Genomic DNA, 12,925 nt, shown 5'->3' with positions numbered 1-12,925 from the left:
TTCAATCTCAACCAAAAAGGCAAGAGATTCTCAGACTCCCTGGCTCCAGTCCAAGCAATTGATTTCAAAAAGACTTCTCTATCCCTCCTCCCCCATTTGTTAGTGTATTCACTATATCTTTCTTTTAATTTATGAAATAATATCTCCATAACACAGTAGAATGAAAAAATTTGAATGCACAGAACTGCAATCTATTATGAACAACCTGTTATTCCTTTTATATATATGGTAAAATATATAAATTTCTTTTCTTTTTTTTTTAATTCGATGCCTCCTCCTTCCCCTCCCTAGAGATGGCTATTAGACACAAATATTTATGTGTGTGTATATGTACACACATGTAACAAAGGTAAAAACATTCTATACATATTTCTATTTATCAGTTATTTTTCTGGATGCAAATAGCATCTTCTTCCATAGATCCTTTGTAGTTAATTTGGGTATTTATAATACTTATAATGACTTAGTCGCTCAAAGTTGTTTTTAAAACAGTATTGGTGTTAACGTATGCAACGTTCTCTTGATTTTGCTCTTCATTATTTCATCCAAGTTTTTCTACAATGAGTAAATTTATCATTTACTGTAGCACAATAGTTACTCCATTCCCCCACAGGATTAAGGGGAGATTAAAAAGTTGGAATTTTTCATATAGCTGAAAATTTTGAGTTCTAAATAGCTTGGAAAGGCTAATAAAAACTAAAGATTGGCATTTAGGTGGCCCTGAAAATTGTCACTTGTTTTCTTTGTGACCTTGGACAAATGACTTAACCAATTTTTTTCCTTTAAATTCCTGTGCATAACACAGTAACAGTGAACATCATTTATAAACTTGACAAAGGTGTTCTGAATAATGTTCCAATAGGTCATGAAGCCCATCCTGGGCTCATTTCTCCAAGCTGCACTGGCCCTTAACACAGTAACTGCTAGGTACAGTGCACTTTACCAATATTATCTTATTTGATCCTTATAGCAATCTTAAAAGTAGATGCTGCTATAATCCCCATTTTATATTTGAGGCAAAAAAATTAAGTGGTTTGCCCAGGATCACAGATATTATCTTAAGATCAAACTTGAACTCAGACCCAAGCACTCTATCCAAAGTCACTTTTCTTCCTAAGCAAAAAGTTTTCCAAGCAGTTATTTTCCTAGAAAAGTTGAACCACAAGAGACAAACCCTTAAAGTATACAGTTACAATGAGAGTCAAAAGCAGAGGGATTCCCCCCAAAATAAAATTTTACCTAGAGAACTGGGGATTTTAAATTATGATACCTCTCAGAATGGAGAGTAAGGGAAATCTCACTGGACACAGAAAGAATTTCCATCTCTAGTGAATTAGATAAACAGAAATTAAATGAACTAGTAAATTTCTAAGTTCTCTTTTCAACTCAGATCCGACTCCTGGGCAGCTAGAGGGAAAGTGGATAGAATTCTGGGCCTGGAGTCAGGAAAATTCATCTTCCCGAGTTCAAATCTGGCTTCAAACAATTACTGACTGTGTGACCCTGGACAAGTCACTTACCCTTGTTTGCCTCAGTTTCCTGATCTGCAAAATGACCTGGAGAAGAAGTGCAAACCTCCTCCGCCAGGAAAACAACAGCAAACTTCCAGATCGCTGGTAGAGGGCCCATCTAGCAACTCTCATCATTACACTAAAACTAAAGGCCTACAGAGCCCTCCTGCTGGTTGCTATGTGCCTGTGACACCCAGCCAATAGATAATGAAGAAGGGATTAGTCTCCCAGGCTCTTCCCTCCCCACTACTAAAAAGAAATTAGAATGGAGCACTTCAAATATATTATCTCATATGATCTTGAAAACCAATGGGCTTCAGAAAAAACAGGGACTGAACCAGCATTTTCCTGACTTTGGGAATCCCCAGGAAGGAAACTCCCTCCCCATCCAAACATTTTCTCAGCTATTTACAGTCAGAGAGTCACCTATAGCACTGACAAGTAGGGCAGTTCACCCAATCATTTATGTGCCTGGGACCTACGTGGGATATGTCAGAAGGGAGATTTTAACTCAGTCATTAAGTTGAGGAGCCAGTTCTCCATCCACTATTCTACTCTACTCCACATGCAGAAGCAGCTTAGGATTTCATTGTTGTTCATCCCTCTTTGTCTAACATGACCAACAATATCAGGAATACTCCAGTAGCACCCTGGACAACTCAATTTAAGCTCTGTTCACCTAATCTACTGTGAAACTGGCAAACTATTTCAGTACTTTTGATAAAAAAAAAAAAAATCCCACCGACAACATGGTCCAAGGGTCACAAAGAGTCAGACACAACTGAACAACAATAGTAATGTTTTCATTATGTAGTGCCTATCCCATGCCAGCCCCATTTTAAAAATATTTTATTATTTGATCATCACAATGCCCCGGAGAAATGCTATTATAAGTAAGTGTTATTATATGTGCCATTTTACAGTTGAAAAAACTGAAGCAAACAGGGTAAATGATTTTTTAAGGTTCCATAGCAAAGTTGAATTCAAGTCTTCCTAACAACAGGTCTATGGTTCTATCCACTGTACCACCCAGCTGCTTAAGTCTTAGCAAAAGTTTCTTTTTCCCTTTTTTTTAATTAAAGCTTTTTATTTTCAAAACATATGCACAGATAATTTTTCAGCATTGACCCTTGCAAAACAAGGATATTCCAAATTTTTCTCTCCTTCCCTCCACCCCCTCTCCATAACAGCAAGTAATTCAATATGTGTTATACATGTTAAAATATGTTAAATCCAATATATGTAAACATTCATATAATTATCTTGCTGCACAAAAAAAAAAAGTCAGATCAAAAAGGAAAGAAAATGAGTAAGAAAACACAATGAAAGCAAGCAACAACAAAGAAGTGAAAATGCTACGTTGTGGTCCACACTCAGTCCCCACGGTTACAAGACCATTGGAAAAAGTCACACAATCAGAATTGATTATTGTATAATATTGCTGTTTGGCAAAAGTTTCAACTATAATTCTCATAAGAAGGCAATGGTATCAAATTCAAGTAGACATGGAGATCACTAAGTTTTACACAACAATCCCTTCAGGCTGTGTATTGACTTAGAAACCATATATAAATATTAACCATGTTTTATTTTTACTTGTTATGTTAAATATTTCTCAGCTATATTCAAATCTGCTTCAGGCTGCACTTGGAAGTTAATATTACAGGACACAAGGGACTGGCCCAATGTGTAACACTTCTGATACAAAGTAATTTCTGGCAAGAACCAAAAAAACAACTATTTAAACAGAAAATTTCTAATCACCAAGAAGCCTCCTAGTATAAAAAATGTCACTTCTTTTATATACTCACTACGTTGTCTTGAATAAGTGATTTTAATATTTCTGGGCTCCCATTTTTCTCCTTGATAAAATTGAAAAGGGAGTGGAAATTACATTCAGGTAGATGTCTATAGTCCCTTTTAGCTCTAACAATTCTAAATGTGGAGTAAAGAAAAAGTTTAAATCCCAAGCCATCATGTTGCTTCCTTTTTAAAAAACTCAAATATGAGAATATATGTAAAGAGCTTTACAAACTTTGGTATATATAAATGTTAGCTCTTATTATTTAAGGGTCTTAGCCCATAGTCAGAGCCAAAGTTTCCTTTAAATTAAAAAGCTTCCAGAAACATAAAAAAAAAAGAAATAACTCAACTGCAAAAAAATACCAAGCAAGCATTTTCCACTAAATTATGCATTAATGACTTCTTTAATCATATTGGAAAACTAATGAATAACTACACCTGCCAGGTTACCTTTATTTTTCTTCACTGGCAAGAGCAAAGAGCATTACTTATTTTGGACAATGAAGATTGACATTCTTTTTAAAAATGATTTCAGTGACATTCTCCTTGTCCTCATTCTAGGTACAAAAATCAAACAAGAGAAAAATCCTAAACCCTCAAGATTACCAGTGACTTATTACAAAATAATAGACGGGCAGAGTCCCTCATACAAAGACAGCAGCAGCTGGAACTAGACACACTTCCTTCAGTTTATACAGGATCCACAAGAGAGATATATGCCAGTTAACAGCTGCTGTTTTAAATGGTTTACAAAATCCCACAACCTTCCTTATTGAAGTCTTTAGCAACTAGTAAGTCCGCTCTCTGGCTTTGGCAATTAGCAGAAATCCCACAAACTCCTGTGCCTCCATTTAATTCTAAAAATTTAAACTGAAGTTTGTTGCAATAGCCATCTGCAAAAGGGAAACAAATCCCAAATTTCCAGGCCTATTTGAAAGTTATGTCAAACTGCTGCCCAGAAAACATTCACAACATATTTTATGGGAATAAAAAGCACAACTAACTTAAAGAGCAAAAGAGAGCTTTGTTCTCAACTATTTCCACATATCAGGTGTATAAAAATGTTGAAACAGCATCATTAACAATTCAAGGTTGACAAGTATTAAAAAATGGGAAAATTAATAAAGGGTGTACAGGTGGGATTTTTAAAAATTGTTTTTTTTTTTTTTCCCCGTTGTTTTTTTTACCTATACTATATTAATCCTCACCCTAATTCCTAAAAAGTTGGTTAATCCCATTTCACAGCTGAGGATGTATATTCATAAAGGCTAACTGGCTTGCTTCCCATTTTACAGATGAGGAAACCAGGACTCCTCTGAAACTGACAAAGTTGCAGCTAATAAATAGAATTGGAACTCGGGATCTTTCTAAATCAAATCCAAAATTTGGGCCCCTGCGCCTAGCTGTTCTAAATTACATAGGGCCCTTTCTAGTTCCACCTAGGCTCTATTCTAGCATAGATAATAGATCTGCTACGATGCTACAGTTCCCTTTAATTCTAAATTCTATAAAACATTCTGTGAACTAGGTTAGTAGGTTGCACCCCTCTGTCTAAAAAGTAACTTCTGTAGACATGATAGAACAAGGTCTATTGGGTGTATTAATAATTTACACAAAAGTAAAACAAACCTTTCTTCAAATACATCTTGGATTATTGTATCATAAAGGACCGAATCTGATTTTTTAAGATATCATTTTCCCTGAAATCTATAATTAACAGCTAAACACTGAAGCTAGTTTCACACTTCGCTAGCGAAAATGGAACTCAGAATGGATCAAAGCTGTTCTAAATGCAATAAATAAATACCTCTTGCTATAGACTGAGGGACCATGGCAAAATCAGTTCCTTGGGGATGAAGAAGATAGGGGAAAAAATTAAAAACAAAGAATCAATACCCATATTCTTTTTTTTTAAATTGTTTTAAACAATCAAGAATGCTAGCTTTTCAGGATAGCTATTTTTAAAGAATCTGCTGTACTTGCATTTAAAATTATGAACATGAATAAATTCTTATATTTGCCACATGATCCCACAAATAGCACTAGTCAAAGTCTATTTGAAACTTCTAATAAACACTAAACCCACATGGAAAAGGTATAAATTCTGTGTTAAAGCCAGTTGCCATATTTCAATTTCTGTGTGTGTGTGTGTGTGTAGGTATCTATGTCATTTTGGTCATATGCCCAATAGCAGATAAACTGTACTATTTGCAGATATATATTATTTCAAATGACTATTCAAAACAATTGGAGCCATTAACTTTAACAGAAACTAAGAACAATAGTCCTGCCTAAGAACAAACCAATTTTCTACAATTAACGCAAAGGTAGCCCATGTTGCCTGTAAGGTGATATTTGGGCCATTTAACTCATTTAACAAATAAATGATAAACTTAATATTTATATTGCCATAAGCTTCTTTTCTATATATTATGGTATTTGGTTGCTACATTTCAAATGTGACTTTTTCACCAGGACTCAACTCTCTCCAGTAATTACAATAATGATAATAGTTTTAAAATTTATAAATCACTTCACCAATGTTATCTCATTTTATCCTCACAATAATTTTGGGAGGCAGGTGCTATTAATTTCATTTTATGGATGAACTGACCCAAAAGTTAAATATTCACATATTTAGTCAGTTTCTATGACAGGATTTAAACTCAAATGTCCCCAATGTTCTAACCACACAGCTCTACCTCCATATTATGCAAGTGCCTTAAAACAAGGAACTGTTAAGTTTACCTCCTCCTGTACTGAATTCTAGTCAAATCTCATGGCCTTTGAGCAGTGCTGCCTTTGACACTGCTAAAACAAAACTAGCTTCTTATTAAAACCATCCTCTCCCTGGATTTAGCATCTTCCTTCAAATTTCTCATTCACAGCCTCCTTTCTTTCTACTTCCTAATTGTGGCTAAACTGGAAAGGTGATATTTGAAATACAAAAAAAAAAAAAAAAAAAAACTGATACAATTTCTACAGGTGGATGTGGAAAAGGCGAGGGAAAGAGAGACACATTCCAGACACAAGAAATTATAGAAAGATAGACAGACAGATAGACACACACACATTTGATCTCATTACAACCCTGAGAAATGAGGTATTATTATCTCCATTTTAGATGTGTAAACTGTGGCCCAAGGGATTTGAAGAGATCTAGTCTTATTTAACATCCTATAGGGAGATTATGAAAGATCTTGAAATCCATCATGGTGAACTGAAAAGGAAAAATGGATTTGGAAACCAAAACAATTTCTATGAATTTGTGTCAGCCACTTATAAGTTATATAAACTTAGAAAAGTCATTTAACTTCCCTGGGCCTCAGTTTCCCTATCTACAAAACCAGGATTAGACCACTCCTAGATCCCTTTTACTTTAAATCTATTGCTTTATGTTTTTAAACAAGCTGGACTTCATTCCATAAGCACAGCATGGTTTATGGATTCTGAGCAGGACATACAGAGTTGTGCTTCAGGAAAATTAATCTGGCAAAGGCATGTGTAGGAGAGTTTGGAACAATAAGACTGGCGGCATGACAACCACTTAGGAGTCCACAGCAATAACCTTGTTCACAGTGGCTGGAGGAAAGGAAAGGAGGGGGCAGTGATGCTAGAGATATTGCAGACCAAATCCAATCAAAAGGACTGGGGGAATAACTGAATGTGGGTGGAAAGGAGATGTCAGAAGCAACTCCAAGGTCTCCAGCTTGAGTGATTGGAAAGAGAATGGTATATTGTACCCTTCAAGGAAAATAGGAAAATCAGGACAAAGAAGCAGTTAGAGAGAGAGAAGCAGGTAGGGGACAAGAGACAATGAATTTAATTTTGGATAAATTGAGTTTTACACGCTTTCAACTATAGTTGTCCAGTAGTAGTTTGAAATAGGGATTAGAAGCTCAAGGAGAGAAACTGGAGTTAAAATTATATAAAATGCAAGGAGAATTGTGTGAAATGCATATATAAGATCCACAAGAAAGAGAATATAAAAAAAAAAAAGGAACAGGATTTGAGCTTTGAGAAACACCTCTATTTAGCCATCTCTAGGTGGAAGGAAAAAGCCAGGAAAGGTACTGAATTTAGATGGTAGGAAAATCAGCAAATAATTTCAGAATCCAATATCCACTTTGATCCTTTCTGGAACTGAACTACAAAGCATTCAAACCCAACTGCAGATAGCATTAACTCTGACTTTCTGGCCACAATGTTTGAATATCAAATATACATTTGCCTAAAATATTACTTTTAGGATAGCTCACACAAAGAAAGCACTCATATAGAAGAAATACAAGGACATTCTCAAGGCTTCTCTAAAGAACTTTAGTGTCAATTGTGCTCAAAAGAAACATGAGATGTGAAAATTTTAGAGACATTTCCCTCCCAAAGATTCATATGGACTATGTATGCCCAACCTGTGATAGAGCTTTCCAAGTTGGTATTAGTCTGATTAGCTACAAACACACTATATTGATTCTGATATATTGATGTATTTTGGTCCTCTTCAATTATGAAGGACCTCAACCAACCAACTAGTTTCAGAATTCCAAAAGTCAAAACAATAACACAGTGAATCACTTTGAAATGCTACATGCTACATGATACCTGAAATTGGAACTCATTAACTGTCCCTGCTTAATTAACATTCTCAAGCTCTTGTTTCTGCTAGCTCAAAAGTCTAATATACAAACATCCTCAATATAACTGAACACATTGTTACTTCACATTGAATGTATCATAACCAAAACCCACAATACCTCCTAGTCCATTATGACATCCCCATAAGATCAAAAGCCAAAGCCACATTCCTCCTTCCCACCCGTTTTTCTACCCTAATTCTACTACCTCCTCCAAGATTCCAGCTTTCTTTAGTGTTTTGTTCCTATGAAAATAAGTGTCTTTATAGCACTGTAGCAAGTCCTGTTTGCACGTGCACACACACACACACACACACACAATTATTAAATTTTTAAAATATAATTGTTACATATTATCTGTTTATATATTATTATTTATGGAAGTAGAATTATTCGTTAATAAATGTTAACCTTTAGGGGATGCCAAAACAGTCAATGCCTTCTGTCTGTCCACATACTTATGTATCTTGCAAATCTCTCCTCTCACAAATCTTTCTCTTGTTTTAAAGATACTTTGAATGTGAATTTGTGAAGCATAAAGATTGTATCTGTATCCAAAGAGGAAAAAAGCATGTTGTTGTTCAGTAGTTTGCAACTGTGACTTCATTTGGGGTTTTTTTGGGGAAAATAGTGGAGTAGTTTTCCATTTCCTTTTCCAGTTCATTTTACAAATGAGGAAATGGAGGCAAACAGAGTTAACTGACTTGCCCAGGATCACAATTGTCTGAGGCTGGATTTGAAGTTAGGTCTTCCTGACTCCAATCCAGCACTCTATGCATTACAACTTTTAGCAACACAATATGGTAGAAAGAGTATTCCATTTAGATCAGAAGACCTGAGTTCAAATTCTCAGATACTTATAGTTTACATGACTTTAGGTCAAAAACTCCCAGGTCTGGGCCTGTTTCCTCATCTGAACAATGAGAAAAGCTCTTGATGATCCTATCAACCCACTATTAAGTGGGGAGACACAGATGAATTAATACAGAATGCAAGATGTAAAACTTGGAAAACAACATACAAGATAGAAACAACCACCATAAACAAACAAACAAAAAAACTAAATGTTGCAATAGGACCAAGATTAATCCTAGAAGAGCTGAGGAAAAACCTTTCCCTTCCATCTTTGCAAGTGATGTTGGAATACTGTAAATTCTGTCAGAAGTGATTTAATGCTTTGGCTGGTTTTACTGATATGCTTTTCTCCTTTTTCTTTTCCTTTTAATTAGATCTCACAAGGGCTCTTGGCTCCATAGACAGGGGAGAGAGAGATTGCACAAGTAAGACAATGTAAAAACCAAAAGACAGTAAAAACATTTTCTTTTAAATTCACTTGGGAAGAAAAGTTGCTAAATACTCAGAGAAATCATATGATTAATCAAAACTAAGCCTTGTCGGTTTCAATTTGCATTTTATGCTGAGTTTACAGTACATTCCTTAAAAGCAGTACACATAGGGAAAAGAGTATTCTGGATATCTGGATTCTGTCAGCTCTAAAACTCACTAACTCTGAGATCTTGGGCATGTCACTTCTCTCCCAGCCTCAGTTTCCTTGTCTGTAAAATTAGAAAAGTAGACTTTTGTTGAGTTAAAGCAACAAACTGTAAATGAATTGCTGCAAAGATTCTGACCATTATCTAAGTAAAAACAAATGATCAAGGACCAAGAAGTCCTAAAAACAGACAATACCTCTGTTATAAGGCTCAGGACAGGTCAAAGCCAATACTCTGATTACAGACGGAATTACTAGAAACTAACTTCACCAAGCCTTTGATTATTGATTGAATTACAAGGCACTGAAATCACCAAATCTTTGGTTATTGATTAAATAATCAGGCACTGATTTTACCAAATATTTGATACATAATAAGAATTCCAAGTGCTTCCAGAAGAGTAAAGTAGGGGAATTTTTTCTTTACCATGTTTTATGAAGTATAAAAATAAACTTAATCATAAAGAACGGGATGAGACGATCCCAGTGACAAAAAGGGGAGGTCATGGGACTTACTTGAGGGAGTTTTCAGACACAGTAGATGCTACAAGCACTGTTTCCGGCAAAACCTCCTAAGATCTTCCTCCTCCTTTCAGAATTAGATTTTACTTATCTCCCCCTAGCCACCAAAGGAGGAAGCCACGGGTGACGGAGGGAACGACGAGCGTCTCCATCAGAGAGGGTTTTTCCCCGAAGAAAACAGAAAGTGAAAAATGATTTTCAGAACATCTGGCCTCTGAGTCGCTCCCGTAAACTCAACCACCCAAGAGGCCAAAGTGAAGCTAGGAGAGGAAGAGGAGGGCGCCTTCTGAGCCCTCCCACGGTCTCGGACACCGAAGGACGTCCAACAAGTCAGGAGAGGAAGAAGCGGGCGAGATGGGGCAAGACCAGAGAGAGGGCTTCCCGGGAGCGAACGCCCCCAGGGCACTTCCAGTGCCAAGAGGAGGGGGCAAAGGAGCAGGAGCAGACGCTCGGACACCCCGCGGGGAAACACAAGGCACGCGGGGCGCAAAGTCCCGGGAATATAAGGTCATTCTAGATCGCAGGGGATCCTCCCATGCTCCTTCCCCCAAAAAAACGTCGGTCTCCGCGTTTTCCCCGATATCCCACCCACCCCGACAGCGGCTGGGTCCGCTACTGCACACGCAGGTGATCGCGGCAGAGGCGGTGTGCCCGCTCCGCGGCCCCCCAAAGTTCCCCCACGCCCGCGGGGAGCCACCCAGGGATGCCGGTGCCGTGGCGCCCCGTCCAAAGTGCAAGCAAAGTCGGGGCAGCCAAGCGCCCCAGGCGTGCGCGCGGAGTGGCCAAATCAATACGTCCGGCGTCCTCCGAAAGAGAAAGAAAAAGAGGGAAGGGGTGGGATAAAATTAACTCCACCACTGCCCCCCACCCCGACCCCCAACCCCACGGATCTGCCGAGCCACAGGCCCGCACGCACCTCGCTGGGCACTCGCCTTCCTCCACCTCCTCTTCTGCCCGGACCTCCCCGGGTTCCCTGACCCGCCCCCTGGCCCCCCCGCCCCGGGCCCTGGCTCTCGCACACGCGCCCTCGGGACCATCCCACATGGCTCTAGAGCCAACGTCCTCCTTACCCCCAGCAGCGCAGGGCTCGGTGACAGGCCGGGCGGGGCCGCGACCTGAGGAGCAGCTGGGACAGCGTTAGCCAATGCAGCCAAACCGGAGTCCCGGGGTGGGGAAGGGGCGGCGGGGGAGGGGAGGATGGGGAGCCGCCCCCTCGCTCCTCCTGGCGCGCATGCTCCCGCCTCTCTCTGCGGGAGGCCGAAGGGTATCTTGCACCTGACTCCCTTCTCGTTTTCCCTTTTCCCTCGTGCAGCCCCGGGCTTTTCTCTGCGGAGCAGGTGGGATGGAAAGAGACCCATTCCCCCGACCGGGGGTTCTCTGCACTCTCTCCTCCTACTCCGCTCGGCTGCGCCCCCCCCCCCCCGTGCGGTCCCGCGGGCCCCGGGCGCATTCTCCGCTGACTTCTGCTTCGGGGCTCGTGGGACCCGGCGCCGCTGCCTCCCCCCGGCCCCCAGCCCTTCATCCCCCGGGGGGACAGAGGATTAGAAAGAGTGCTTGAAGGAGTGCGGAAAAGGGAGCGGGGAGGAGAGGACAAAGGACTAGATGACTTTGCCGAGTACTCAGGTAGAGGGACCGAGAGAAGCAGGTACCGGGATTAAAGTAGGGAAAGCCCCAAACACGCTTATTTTAAATTTAAGATAATGGAAACCTGCCTATATTTGCAGGAAGAGGGAAAGAGCCCAATAGAAAGGAATAGGTAGGAAGGGAAGGTGGTCAGTAAATCAAGGTTTAAAAATAATAAGAAGGATTAATCAATGATAAAGATACCTAATATCCATAGAGCTCCTGCAATGTGCTCAGCACTTTCCAGGATCTCATTTACTCCTCATGCCTTGGGGACTATTATCTCCATTTTACAGTTGAAGAAACAGAGGCAGACAGAAGTTACGCTATTAATAGCTAACATGTATATAGCGGTTTCTGTGTGCCTGCCACTGTGCTAAGCTTTAAATATCTCATTTGATCTTCACAACAGCCCTAGGAGGCAGGTGTCGTTAATACTCCCATTTTGCAGATGAGGAAACTGAGACAGACTTGTCCAACGTCATACAGTTGTGGTAAAGATAATCAATAAATCAGGAGGTAATACAATAATAATGGTAGCTAATATATATGATAAGTGCTTTACAATTATCTCATCTGATTCTCATAATAACTGGGAAGCAATAACTGCTATTATTATTATCTTTTACAGATGAGGAAGTTGAGACAGCTAAGAAGTGACAGAGGCTAGATTTTGAAGTCCTGAGTCCAGGACCAACGTTCTATCCACTATACAAAAAGATCAATGACATAGTTCCAATGATTCTCAACCTTATGCTCTATTGTACTCCACTGACTTCCTATTTACATAAAACAATAATTTTCAAAAATTATCTCTTTCCCAGTCCTCCCACTCTACGTTTTCCCCCTTTTCCCCCCACATTTTTTCCTTAATACACACGAGTAGTCTATGGAAGTTGGTTTAATGGCTTTAAAAGTAAGTTCAGTTGCATAATATTAAAATTAACTGAGTGCAGATGAGGACACAAGCTAAATATCCTGATGTTTTGAAAGAAATAATCAAAGGCGGATATATTGATGAACATTTTTTTAATGGGAATGAAACGTCCTTAACTGAGAGAAAAGGTGCCTTCCATAATTTGCATTTCTTATTTTTTTTTCTTTTTTCTTTTTTTTATTTTTCTTTTTTTCTTTTTTCTTTTTTTTGGAGGCTGGGGTTAAGTGACTTGCCCAGGGTCACACAACTAGGAAGTGTTAAGTGTCTGAGATCAGATTTGAACTCAGGTCCTCCTGAATTCAAGGCCAGTGCTCTATCATAACTTGCATTTCTAAGAAGGGAAAAACTCAACCTGGATTTAGTGTCTAAGGATCACCTAACTTTTGGGGGAGGAATGTCACTG

At 39.1% G+C, this 12,925-nt stretch overlaps 1 protein-coding gene across 4 annotated transcripts in view; it reads right to left on the bottom strand.

Annotated features, from left to right (window-relative positions):
• Window positions 1–11,134, bottom strand: part of L3MBTL4 (L3MBTL histone methyl-lysine binding protein 4) — a 506,551-nt gene extending 495,417 nt beyond the window's left edge. For 2 of the 4 annotated variants that reach the window (XM_074275337.1, XM_074275383.1), the window contains exon 1: window positions 10,879–10,929. The gene's annotated coding sequence lies outside the window, so the exon portion shown is untranslated. Of the gene's footprint in view, window positions 1–9,956; window positions 10,519–10,878; window positions 10,930–11,032 lie in introns of those variants that run through there. The other 2 variants (XM_074275355.1, XM_074275363.1) reach the window with 2 other exon arrangements.
• Between the last annotated feature and the right edge of the window lie 1,791 nt (window positions 11,135–12,925).

The sequence above is a fragment of the Sminthopsis crassicaudata genome, chromosome 1, assembly GCF_048593235.1.
Source record: "Sminthopsis crassicaudata isolate SCR6 chromosome 1, ASM4859323v1, whole genome shotgun sequence".
In the NCBI taxonomy this organism is placed as follows: domain Eukaryota; kingdom Metazoa; phylum Chordata; class Mammalia; order Dasyuromorphia; family Dasyuridae; genus Sminthopsis; species Sminthopsis crassicaudata.
Note: the sequence above shows the minus strand (reverse complement) of the source record. Positions and strands in the feature narration are given on the sequence as shown.